The sequence below is a fragment of the Clinocottus analis genome, unplaced genomic scaffold (genome assembly GCF_023055335.1).
Source record: "Clinocottus analis isolate CAN_PGR_092001 unplaced genomic scaffold, fCliAna1.0.p SCAF_14, whole genome shotgun sequence".
NCBI classification, from domain to species: Eukaryota; Metazoa; Chordata; class Actinopteri; order Perciformes; family Cottidae; genus Clinocottus; species Clinocottus analis.
The window spans coordinates 17,042,272-17,055,415 of NW_027175865.1; the positions used below are offsets into that span (position 1 = coordinate 17,042,272).

Below are 13,144 nucleotides of genomic sequence, written 5' to 3' on the forward strand. Positions count from 1 at the left end.
AATGTTCAAAAATCACACATTTATTTATGATATGTATATCCCTCCATTTGTGACTTTTCTTCTTTCTTTCTCCAGCGCAGGCAGATGTACTCAGATCCTTTACTTGAGTAGAGTACCAATAGATAATACAATCCAGAAATACTCAGTAGTTTTGTACAAGTTGCAACAGCTTGTCCCTCCTTCAACTCCATCCGTTTAGTTGCAGTTCCCCACCTGTCCACCAGGTGCCCTCAGACTTTTCCCCCCAGACTTTCTCATTCACAGCTCACCTGTTGTCACTTCCCTCATCAGTCACCCGGTTCATATACCGCCCCACTTCCTTCGTTCAGTGCAGATTTCACTGGAAAATTAGATAAAAGTGAATTTATACCAGCAAGGCCGAGTCGCAGGAAAACTCATGACTTTGAATAAATTCCTCAAAATATTTGGTCACGCAGTGGAATTAAACTGAAGAAAAGAAAAGTCATTACTCACACTTTAAATCACAAGGGCATACACGTGCTATGACTGGTATGCACGTGTAGACCCTTAATACCATCACTACAAATTAAAATACTGCTGAGAAAAGTCATGATGAAAGTGAAACATCCATTTACAAGCTCTCTCCTTTGAGGAATAAACCTGCTCTCAGGCTCAGATTCAGAGGGTCTCAGTTCTCCGTGAACAGCCGGCGAGTCAAAAGGAGGTCACAGCTTGACTTTCACGAAATGATGACAGACTGGCTTTTGAGGTGCTGCAGGCTGAGAGGAGGGACATCTCCCAAACTTTAATCGTACGTGATCGTGTGAAACGAGGCTTAATTGCAGTGCAGGGATTTGAACCCGCGGCGGCTCCTGAATACGTCTAGCAGGAAGAGAGCGGTGACAAAAACGTAGATGGCGTATTGAAGGCCTAATCAGTGTTCATTTTCATTTTCAATATCCCAAATTACTTTCTTTGATGCTACTTACTTTGATGTAATTATACCTCTAATCAAGGCCTACTCTCTGTAACAGTGGTTCTCAAATAGGGGTACTAGTACCACTGGAGCTACATGAGATTATATATATATATATATATATATATATATATATATATGTATATATATATATATATATATATATATATATATATACACATATACATATACATATGTATATATATACACATATACATATATATATATATTATATAAACATTATATATATATAATATATATAAAAAATGTATATACAATATTATATATATAATATATAAATATTATATATATAAATATATATAAACATATTTAAAATTGGTTTGTGTTGGTGTGAGGGAGAACAAAAGAGAGGAGCAGAGAAGGTTTACATGTTATGTAATATAAGATACTTGTGTTTTGTTTCTCTTTGTTGGAAATAAGTTTACTTTTTGCTAATAGAACTTTGAGTTAGAAACTAAACTGCCCACAGTTCCCAATGTATGTTACAGTGTTAGTCTATGAATAAATAGCTTTATTTTTTTCACTTGAAAAACTACAATGAATGATCTACAGGTAATTAAAATTAAGATAATGATCTACAGGTGATAAGATATGCATGCAGAAGGGTAAAGAAAAAGGTCCATTTAACATCTGGATTATGAAGATGTGATTATATTCTCAAGGTAACAAATACTGAGTGTGAGCAGCACAACATTTATGTTTCCAGTCAAACTTCTTCTGATCAGATTTCTTATTCAACCACAAAATGTAACAGATGAGTGTGTATAAAATGTCTTTTTTAATGTCGTGAATGACCCTGGAGCAGAAGGTTGTACGCTTCATTTCACCACCTCATAGTGCATGGAAATGTGAGTTCAAGCTCTGCTCATGTCTCACCAGTCAAATGAAGAGTCTGGTTTTTACATAAATACTTTAGTATTTCCTAAAGCACTGATCGCAAACAAATACGTGTCCCAGTCAAGGTTACCGGATAGGAAATGTTAAACTATACCCGACACTTATAATAATGGTATTTTAAGGAAAATGATCATAAGCGAGTCTTACCACAAGAACAAATAGACAGAAAATCAAATATTTTGATCCTCAATTTTTTAGGGCATTTTACTCTTCATTGTTACTTTTACTTAAATACAGTTTTACATGAAAAGTGTTCACTTGTAAAGTTCATACAAATGTTTGAATGAAGGTTTATATCAATGAGCAAAGTGATCGTATGAACTCCTCCATCCACAAAAAGCTCTACAGTGACTTCTATGGGTAAGTCTGTCTTCCTCCACCAGTGCATGCTGGGATACGCTCCAGCCCCTCCCCTCCAACTCATCAAGATATGCAGGTGCTGGTTTGATAGACATTTTTGAATTCATGTTTTATATATATATATATTATATCCCGTATCCCGTCTGAGAAACACTCTTTATACTAACACTCGTTGCTCTCATGTCTTTGGGTCGTTAAGTTCTTCATGACCGGGTTTCAGGTCACACGCTCCATTTCACCACCTTGATTTGTATGTTGTTGCGTCTTGTCGTCAAGAGTCAAGATCATATCAATAACATCACTTTGCATAATTACCTTTGAGACGGAGACGAGAAAGGGACTAAACGTACGTGAATACTCACTAAAGGTTTGAGATGTGCTGAAACAAAGTGGAGAAACAAGAGCTGGAACTTTCTCAGGTAAGCTGAATGATCCTTCTATAATGTTTTCCATCTTCTTCTTTGAGTTTGATATGCTAACCTCACTATACAATTATTAGATATGTCATATAAATGGACGATTTAGTTGTAAAGATTTAGGTCCTTCAAATGTCACCCTTTATGCCAATAATTAAGCAATTACTGCTTGATTTAAAACGTGCATTTCCCAAACGTGCTTCATCATTAATCCCATTTGATTTTTATTAAAGTATCATGACTTACAGTTGTTTGAAAAAATGTGTTTGTTTGCCTTTGTTTATGTACATTTTTGCCCATAAACAAAAATATTTTTGTGGTCAGGCATTTTTACTTTTCTGGAAAAAGTATTTTCTGTCCTGTAAAAAAATCTAGCAGAAAGTTAACATGTTTTTTTCCAGGATGAACAACACACTGCTGTTTGTGCTCACTCTCTCAGGTCAGATACATGATTGTGTGAGAATGTTTGCGTAAAGGAGTGATGTATATTTACAGTAGTGATCATTACATACATTCAACAATGATTGTATTCGTTGCATGCCAAACTGTTGCATTTTGCAGAATTTAATGACATGGTCTGCATAAGACATTATGATTATACACATTTCACAATGGCTGTATTTGTTGCATGGTAGTTTTATTACAGTAGAATGTAAATATAAAACAGTCCTTTGTCCATCAGGGCTGACTGCTCTGTCTACCAGCGTCATCAGAGAGTACCACTATGTAAAGATGCTGAAGACCTGGACCGAAGCTCAGAGTTACTGCAGAGAGAAGTTCACTGACCTTGCCACCGTAGAAAATCAAAGCGACAACGACAAGCTGCTGAGTGTATTGCAGGGCCTTGGAAACTACGCATGGATAGGGCTTCATGATAACATGACAGGGTGGAAGTGGGCACTGGGAAACGCAGACTTCACTAATGAGTACAGTAACTGGAAAACTGGTCAACCTAACCGTAACAACTACAACGAGACCTGCGTTCATATAACACCAAATGGGCATTGGGCTGACAGACCGTGTTCGATAACACATCCTGCAGTCTGCTATTATGGTAAGAAAGATGATTACTGGGTTCAGTTGCAAGTTGCCTCATAACTGTTTCAACACTAATAAAATACAATATTTATAAGAGACTCAAGCAAGGAGAAAAGTCAGATTTAAAGCTTGTATTTAGTTGAACATATTGGTTTTAAACTCAGTTTCCAACTGATTAGATAAATAAGATGAATTTTACATTACATGTCATTTAGCTGACGCTTTTATCCAAAGCGACTTACATTGTTGCTCAATAGACCGTAGACACAGCAACGGGGAGCAATTAGGGGTTAAGTGTCTTGCTCAAGGACACAACGACGTGGACTAGCGGAGCCGGGGATCAAACCACTGAACCGAAGTGTTAACAACATTACAACTATATCATCAACACTCAACTAAACCACTTCATCAACACTCAACATGCTATGTTGTAATAACAATCAATAACTAATAAATACAAATATCTATGATGGAGCATTTTCATCTTAGCATGACATTTAAGTACATTACTTTAAATGTTCTTTAATATTATTAAAATGAACTTCATAACTTTGCTCTGTCTTCACTGCCTCTCTCATTCTCTGTCAATCCTCACTTGTTTCTCGTCAGATTTTATTGAAAATTATTTAGTCAAGTTAAATACAGCGTCTTTATTTAATCGTTGAATTGAGTTTGGGAGTTTTATTATTAAAATATGTCGAACACAATACAAAACCATCAATAATTGTGTATTTTACAATAATACACACATTTTCTTTCATCTTTATTTCATATTTGGTTTGGGGTTTTGGATTTGAATTATAGAAATGTCTTTAGCGCAATACAAACATCAGCAACATAATTTTGCATAATGTTTTACATAATATGTGTAATTATATAAACAATAATATTGTGTCATTACACAAAATTGTATTAGGTGTTTTGGGTATTAAACTGAGCCTTTGGACTCAGAACAGGTGACTCAACTGTCAATGTATCTTTCTTTACCTGGATGGCAAAATGCCAACCCACAGTTTAACATATTATCCTGACTGTCTTCTCTCTTTTCTTTCAGAAAATGGTCCTTCCACCTATATTTTAGTAGAAACCCCAATGACTTGGCACGAGGCCCAGACATACTGTAGGTCCAATTACACGGACCTCGCCAGTGCGAGGAGCCTGTCTGAGAATAATGAAATCTTTCCACTGGTGACAAAGTACACCTGGATTGGTCTCCACAGAAAGACCTGGGCTTACTGGTCTGATCAGACCCCCGACACCTACACTAACTGGCACGAGACCCAACCCAAGAAAAATGGGGAGACGGTACAATCCTGTGCCGCGGTCAACACAACCACAGGAATGTGGTGGGATGTCGACTGTAACACAAAGAACTATTTCATCTGTCAAAAGGTTTATTCCCGCCAGCAACAAACATTCAAGTTAAAGTTCCGGTCTAAGGCCAACCTGAAAGATCCCGCCATTCAGCAGCAGCTTTTGGAACAGGTACAGTAAGCAAGACTCTTCAACCAGTTACATGGAGTTTCAACTTCCCCAGAGATGCAAAAGTTAGCTTAACTCTCCTAAAGGAGCATCCAGGACTGGCTGCGACACAATGGATGTGCTCTTCCTGAACATAGTGTTTTCTAAAGTAACCTGTAACCTCACAAAATAACACAAAAGATGAAAACATTAACATCTTTATTTGCTTTCTTCAGAGCAAATAAAAACACTGCTAAAATAATTCCTAATAGGTTTGCACTTTGCTCTTTGGTTTTGGTAAATGTTAAAAACAACAACACATTGGTCGTGTCTACTACCAAACACTTTACGAAGTACACTGCAATACAGTGCACTCTAATACAGAGCACTAACATTTGTAGTGTCGCTGATAAGCGCTGTATCAAATGGAACACTTACGTCAACCAATTGGCGGAAGTGACGCACGCAAATCTGTTTGCGATAACCGCGAAACTAAAACTGACAAAATGAACGCACTTCTTACCGTATTTTTGTCCTTGTGTTCCCCTTTCTCCACCCCATGCGGAAATTGCGACACTTCCACAATCGCGGCAAGAGGACATAAATAAATGAATAAAAGCTGGCAGAAAGGGCTCCTCCTCTTCCGCTACGTAGCCAAGATGGCGCCCGTTTAGTGCGAGTAGTGTCCATCGTTTTACACTGCATTTTTTGACGGTTTGCAGTGCGCCATCCGGGTACTTTCAGTGCAGTGTATTCTGCTGGTTTAGTCAGTGTGGTGCACTAAGCACTGAAAGTGTTTGGTAGTAGACACGGCCATTGTCTGCTGTTTTTCAATAAATCACAGCATTCAACAAAAGAAAAACATCAGTTTAACGTAGTTTTCATTTGTATGTCTCCACAGCTGCATGCTAAACTGGAGAAACAAGGGTTATCCGACTTTAAACTCCGCTGGACTCAGACGGATGGGGAGACTTTTCACAAGGAACAAAGGAGGACGAAAGAAAAAGGTACATTTTGTCTTTTTCTAAATAGGGGAGATCCATTTTTGTTGGTTGGTTACTTTAACTGCATATCTAAAGCATTATGCTTTAAAAAGCATGACTTCCATTTTCTGTCTTTTTCTAGGGCCGTGCGGCTGAGTGGTCAATGTGCGTAACTGCAACGACAACTTTCAATTTGATTTTCACTTCTTATTTTCTACCCAATTAGTGGTAAAATATGTGTTGGGTGTTGATGTGTTTGGTTACATGCTGTGTATCTACAGTACATCATGTATAATGTTTCTGAGTTGCATCACTTGCAGTCCATTATTATTCCATTTAATTACGGAAAAAGTTCATTTAACAAGTTTTTCAAGTTTTCTGTTTTGTGAATTTAGGGCAGTGAGTTTTGACATTAATTTGAAATATATAAACACATGTTTGTTCATGTAATGTTTTATGATTCCTTTGAAGTGTATAAACTTTTAATGCTTGATGTATTGCAGTTTGTTATTACTTTGAAATATATGATTATGTTAATGAGCATTATCATCTTAAAATGTATTGTTTTGACCTTTTTCTTTTGCGACGGGCTTTAATAAATATGGAACATTAAAAACATTTTTAAAAATCTCACTTTCTGGTTGGTTTTAGCTATTGGCTCCACCCACAATTTTACAAAATGGGACAAGCATCAAACTGAGTTTCTGCAGACAGAATTTTTTATCCATCAAAAAGCATCAAATAATGTTTGCAGAGCCAAATTAGGATGACACCTTGCGTTTGAATGTCCTTTCTGATATTGTAAAGAAATATCTAAACCTAACCCAGTAGCTTTGTTGCTGGAACCTTTTTCTGTGAAGGCGGAAGTTTATTTTGAAAAGACTGTATGTATGTAACACACCTTTACATTGACACATGTTGCTGGGCAAACGTCTTGTCGGGAAACACACTTAAAAAAAAGAAAATTTTACATTTCCTGAGATCTTTTGAACCGTTGCACGAGGAAACGCATCAATACGTCAGTAAGTATCGGGGTGACTGAAAAATATGGTGTGAAGGTGTAGCATGCGAAAAGAAAAGACAATGCAAAAAAAAACAACCAAAAGAACTATGTGGGAGCTGAGAGACCTGACCTGGCCAGGCTCGCCCCCATCAGTCCAGGTGAGCCAGCATGGCAGGGAAGAGAAGGAGAGGCAATCCACTGTAATTTTGGATCTGACATCCTAACAGACCTCATTCACTCCTCCTCAAATCCCCTGGAAATTAAAAAACACCCACCACATGCTGATTATGTCGTCAGTCTCTATGGTGACCCCAGAGCCATCTGGCGCACATTATGAGCCATCACACATACATACACACACACACACACATCCACACAAACCCCCAATAATCTCATTGTCTTCAAATTGGATTCCATCGTAATTATAATTTCTTGTGTTAAACTCCTGAAAACTCTTGGTGACAGTTTATGTTACTCATTACCAGCACTGTGTGTGTCTGTGTGTGTGTGTGTTTTGTAATAATAATGCACAACTGCAAGTGTTTGTAGGTGCCACCACAGTCACGGAGCATCCAAAACTCCCAGTGCTCGTCTCCACCTGCCTCGAGGCGCAAACACAGGCCGACTAACGGAGAGAAATAAAAGGGAAGCAGTGCGATTGTAATTCAACCGCGCTATTGGCTGGCGCGAGACCATCTTTGGCTGCACTCTAAATGAGTTCTCGTGTCCCCCGCGGGCAAGATGGAGCACCGCTGATAAAGCAGAGCTGCCGGGCCTCGGTTTTCTAGTTTACACTGCTCCTAAATCACACTGTGTGTCCTGCACCCTTGTCGGCTGTACGTTCAATAGGAGGATGAACCGGAAACACAGAAGGCAAATGACATGGGTGAAGCCTCTGCTAACTGTGTGTGTGTGTGTGTGTGTGTGTGTGTGTGTGTGTGTGTGTGTGTGTGTGTGTGTGTGCGTGCGCGTGCGATCGAGCGAGCGTGGGTGGGTGTGAGTTTGTGCGTGCCGATGCAGGTGCAGATGTATGTTTACCAGTCTTTTTAGGTTCTGATAACAGTGATCTGATAACAGTGACATTGTGGGGACCAGCAGTTTTGGGGGGACAATATGGGAACACATTGTAACTCATTAAATTTGTATAGTGAAGACTTGGTTCTGGATTAGGTTTAGCTTTAGGTTAAGGTTAGGGTCAAGCTGGTAGAGGTTATGGCTAGTTTCAAAGTAAGTCGCCAGGAAATTAATTTAAGTCAATGTCCCCAAAAGGCATGAAAACACAATTGTGGGTCCTTGTGTACCTGGTGAGGACTTTTTTGTAGATTAAGTCAGAGTCAGCGTTACGTTGTATCTTAGAAAAGTATGCTTTGCAAAAAGCATTACAACAACAACTCCCCTCAAGTTAAAAGAGCTTTTGGGGATTCTCAGCAAAGTGAGCAACAAGCTGGGGAAGACTGTCGGACATCCAGCAAGCCGCTTGACAAAAAAAAGGCTAAACGTAGAGTGATTTAAATGAAATGAATGCTAGTGTTGCTCTGTTTTCCTGTTCCATACACTCGGACTCGAGACACATTTTTGCCATGCTCATGCCCACAATGCCTTGTAATTCAGAGGCATCAAGTTTTTTTGTTGTCTTGGTTAACCTTCCTTAATTTTCTCTGGAAAAAAGGCCAAGAAGTACTGTTGCTATAAACACTAAAGGATGACGGGGATCATGATCAATACATAATATATTAAAATGACATTACATAAAACTCAACAATAATTTATTTAGTTGTTTATTTACTCTTTAAGATTATTAACCCTTTGATTTCCAGGCTGGGGCCGTATGACACGGTCCTCACAAGTGTAGATGGTCCTCACAAGTGTAGATGCACAAGTACAAGTGTATGCGTGCGAGCATACTCTGATTATGTTGCAGAAACAAAACTACATTCACAGATTTGCCTTCCATTTGGGGACCAAAAAACAGTTTTGGTTAAAGATAGTGAAAGTCTCGAGTGACTGCAATGTCCTCCTAAGGGACAAAAATAGGTTTCTGTGTGTATGTTCTTTTACTTTAGCAATGATTGTGTTATTGACCAGGCCTCTTCTTTACTGATTGTTGAAGCCATGTGTTTTTAAGAGTGTTTGAAAGCCAGTATAAAACCCCAGAGCCCTTTCCACAATAGACTACTCCCATATTGTGGAGGGAGAAAAGTTTGGTTCACAGCATAACTTAGTTCCTTTCCTCTTTTCACGAGCAGTAACTGTTGAAACTACTAATGTGTTTACTCCCTCCTCCAGTAAAGCATTCAAAACAAGACCTTTAATGGGACTAGTAATGGATTCTAGTTGACACCAGCTCCATCACCATTAGATATAAGCTGCTCTCCAACCCTCTCCTTAATGTATGTTTAATGTCAGTATTCAATTGTCATGCATATTTGCTATTGTCTCTTGCAATCATTCCTGTTGTCGCCGATTAGGACTTCATTAAATATATTGCCTCAACACACATGATCATTGGCAAATTGTTGATGTAATAATGTGTAGATCGGAAATTAACTTTGCCAAAGAAGTCAGTAGACAGCCATTTTCACATGCTACACCTTGATATCATATTTTCCCATCACCCCGTTACTAACTGGGGTACTGCATACGTTTCCTCGTGCAGTTTAAGTTAATGTGACTAATAACGCTCAATCAAGCTCTGGTTATTCTTTCTAGAAAGTGATATGTTTTAAGCTTCTGGTTTGTTTTTAATACATAGCAGAAGGATTGTTATTCACAGAAAGCTCCCCAGAGACAAATTACAGTATTTTACACAGTTTGATTGTCAGGTGATCTCTAGGGAGTGCCCACCTGCTCCCTCTCTACTTTGTGAGTTCTCCACTAATTACAAACAGCCAGATTTGTTGAGCATGCAGATATTTTTTTTACAATATCAGAAAGGATCTTCAAACGCTAGAAGGTGTCATCCTAATTCGGCTCTGCAAACATTATTTGATGCTTTTTGATAGATGAAAATTGTGTCTGCAGAAACTCAGTTTGATGCTAGTCCCATTTTGTAAAATCTTGGGTGGAGCCAGTAGCTAAAACCAACCAAAAAGTGAGATATATATTTTTTAATGTATCATATTTATTAAAGCCTTTTGCAAAAGAAAGAGGTAAAACACAATACATTTTAAGAAATTAATTGAAAGACGTTGATGTCTGTGATAATGCTCATTAACGAAATCATATATTTCAAATCCATAACAAACTGCAATACATCAAGCATTAAAGGTTTATACATTTCAAAGGACTCATAAAACATTACATCAACAAAAAAACGTGTTTATATATTTAAACTCTATTCAAAACTCACTGCCCTAAATTCACAAAACAGAAAACCTGAAAAACTAAATCTTGTGAAATGAACTTTTCCCAAAATAAAATTGAATAATAATGGACTGCAAGTGATGCAACTCAGACACGTTATACATGATGTACTGTAGATACACAGCATGTAACCAAACACATCAACACCCAACACACATTTTACCACTAATTGGGTTGAAAATAAGAAATGAAAATCAAATTGAAAGTTGTCGTTGCAGTTACGCACATTGACCACTCAGCCGCACGGCCCTAGAAAAAGACAGAAAATGGAAGTCATGCATGTAGTTTCAAGACATAGATATTATGGGGGAATTCCAACTAATGCTTTAGATATGCAGTTAAAGTAACCAACCAACAAAAATGGATCTCCCCTATTTAGAAAAAGACAAAAGGTACCTTTTTCTTTCGTCCTCTTTTGTTCCTTGTGAAAAGTCTCCCCATCCGTCTGAGTCCAGCGGAGTTTAAAGTCGGATAACCCTTGTTTCTCCAGTTTAGCATGCAGCTGTGGAGACATACAAATTAAAACTACGTTAAACTGATGTTTTTTTTTTTCTTTAGTTGATTGCTGTGATCTATTGGAAACAGCAGAGAGTGTGCGGGAAAAAGCGTCTTTTTTATTTACATTTTCAAAAAAACAATGAAAATCTTAACATGGTAACATAACTAACATTAGTACAGGGTTCTCAAGTGTCAGGCATTGAGCGTGACTGTTACGCATTTCAGTCTTAAGTCACGCCCTCCCACCACACATCGTGTTTCTCACGCTGTAAAAAGAAGGCTATTTAATGTGCCACAATGCTCAAACATGACCTGGTCGCGCTGCCTACACCACGGAGGAATCAAGCACAACTCCCCCGAATCCCTTGGAGTTCTGCCGTGAGCTGCCACTCATCAGCCAATAAAAAAAAAGAAATGGGCTACACGGATAGCCAATCAGAAAAATGTATCTTTGTGTCTGTTATATCTTGGTAAAACGTAATGACAGGCGAGACTGGAGCTGGGTCCCCCCATTAACGGCGCTCCCGAGGGATATATGTCACGCTTGCCTGTCTTAAAAACTTGAGAGCCCTGTTAGTATCCAAGCTTACCATTTTGGAACCAAGGAGAATACTATCAGCTTATACGTTATTTTGTGAGGTTACAGGTTACTTTAGAAAACACCATGTTCAGGAAGAGCACATCCACTGTGTAGCAGCCAGTCCTGGATGCTCCTTTAGGGGAGTTAAGCTAACTTTTGCATCTCTGGGGAAGTTGAAACTCCACGTAACTGGTTGAAGAGTCTTGCTTACTGTACCTGTTCCAAAAGCTGCTGCTGAATGGCGGGATCTTTCAGGTTGGCCTTAGACCGGAACTTTAACTTGAATGTTTGTTGCTGGCGGGAATAAACCTTTTGACAGATGAAATAGTTCTTTGTGTTACAGTCGACATCCCACCACATTCCTGTGGTTGTGTTGACCGCGGCACAGGATTGTACCGTCTCCCCCTTTGTGTTGGGTTGGGTCTCGTGCCAGTTAGTGTAGGTGTCGGGGGTCTGATCGGACCAGTAAGCCCAGGTCTTTCTGTGGAGACCAATCCAGGCGTACTCTGTCACCAGTGGAAAGATTTCATTCTCAGACAGGATCCTCGCACTGGCGAGGTCCGTGTAATTGGACCTACAGTATGTCTGGGCCTCGTGCCAAGTCATTGGGGTTTCTACTAAAATATAGGTGGAAGGACCATTTTCTGAAAGAAAAGAGAGAAGACAGTCAGGATAATATGTTAAACTGTGGGTTGGCATTTTGCCATCCAGGTAAAGAAAGATACATTGACAGTTGAGTCACCTGTTCTGAGTCCAAAGGCTCAGTTTAATACCTAAAACACCTAATACAATTTTGTGTAATGACACAATATTTTTGTATATATAATTACACATATTATGTAAAACATTATGCAAAATTATGTTGCTGATGTTTGTATTGCGCTAAAGACATTTCTATAATTCAAATCCAAAACCCCAAACCAAATATGAAATAAAGATAAAAGAAAATGTGTGTATTATTGTAAAATACACATTTATTGATGGTTTTGTATTGTGTTCGACATATTTTAATAATAAAACTCCCAAACTCAATTCAACGATTAAATAAAGACGCTGTATTTAACTTGACTAAATAATTTTCAATAAAATCTGACGAGAAACAAGTGAGGATTGACAGAGAATGAGAGAGGCAGTGAAGACAGAGCAAAGTTATGAAGTTCATTTTAATAATATTAAAGAACATTTAAAGTAATGTATTTAAATGTCATGCTAAGATGAAAATGCTCCATGATAGATATTTGTATTTATTAGTTATTGATTGTTATTGCAACATACTATGTTTAGTGTTTATGATGTGGTTTAGTTGAGTGTTGATGATATAGTTGTAATGTTGTTAACACTTTGGTCATATTCATCTTATTTAACTGATGAGATGGAAACTGAGTTTATGTCCAATATGTTCAACTAAATACAAGCTTTTAATCTAACTTTTCTCCTTGCTTGAGTCTCCTATGAATATTGCATTTTCTTAGTGTTGAAACAGTTATAAGGCAACTTGCAACTGAACCCAGTAATCATCTTTCTTACCATAATAGCAGACTGCAGGATGTGTTATCGAACACGGTTTGTCAACCCAGAGCCCAGATT

At 38.2% G+C, this 13,144-nt stretch overlaps 1 long non-coding RNA gene across 1 annotated transcript; it reads right to left on the minus strand.

Moving 5' to 3' along the window:
* Nucleotides 1–10,408: 10,408 nt before the first annotated feature.
* On the minus strand, nucleotides 10,409–11,866 carry LOC137785164 (uncharacterized). Its single transcript, XR_011077462.1, has 3 exons — nucleotides 11,774–11,866; nucleotides 10,876–10,981; nucleotides 10,409–10,728 (listed from the first exon to the last, which is right to left on the minus strand). It is a non-coding gene; the product is annotated as an uncharacterized lncRNA (long non-coding RNA).
* Between the last annotated feature and the right edge of the window lie 1,278 nt (nucleotides 11,867–13,144).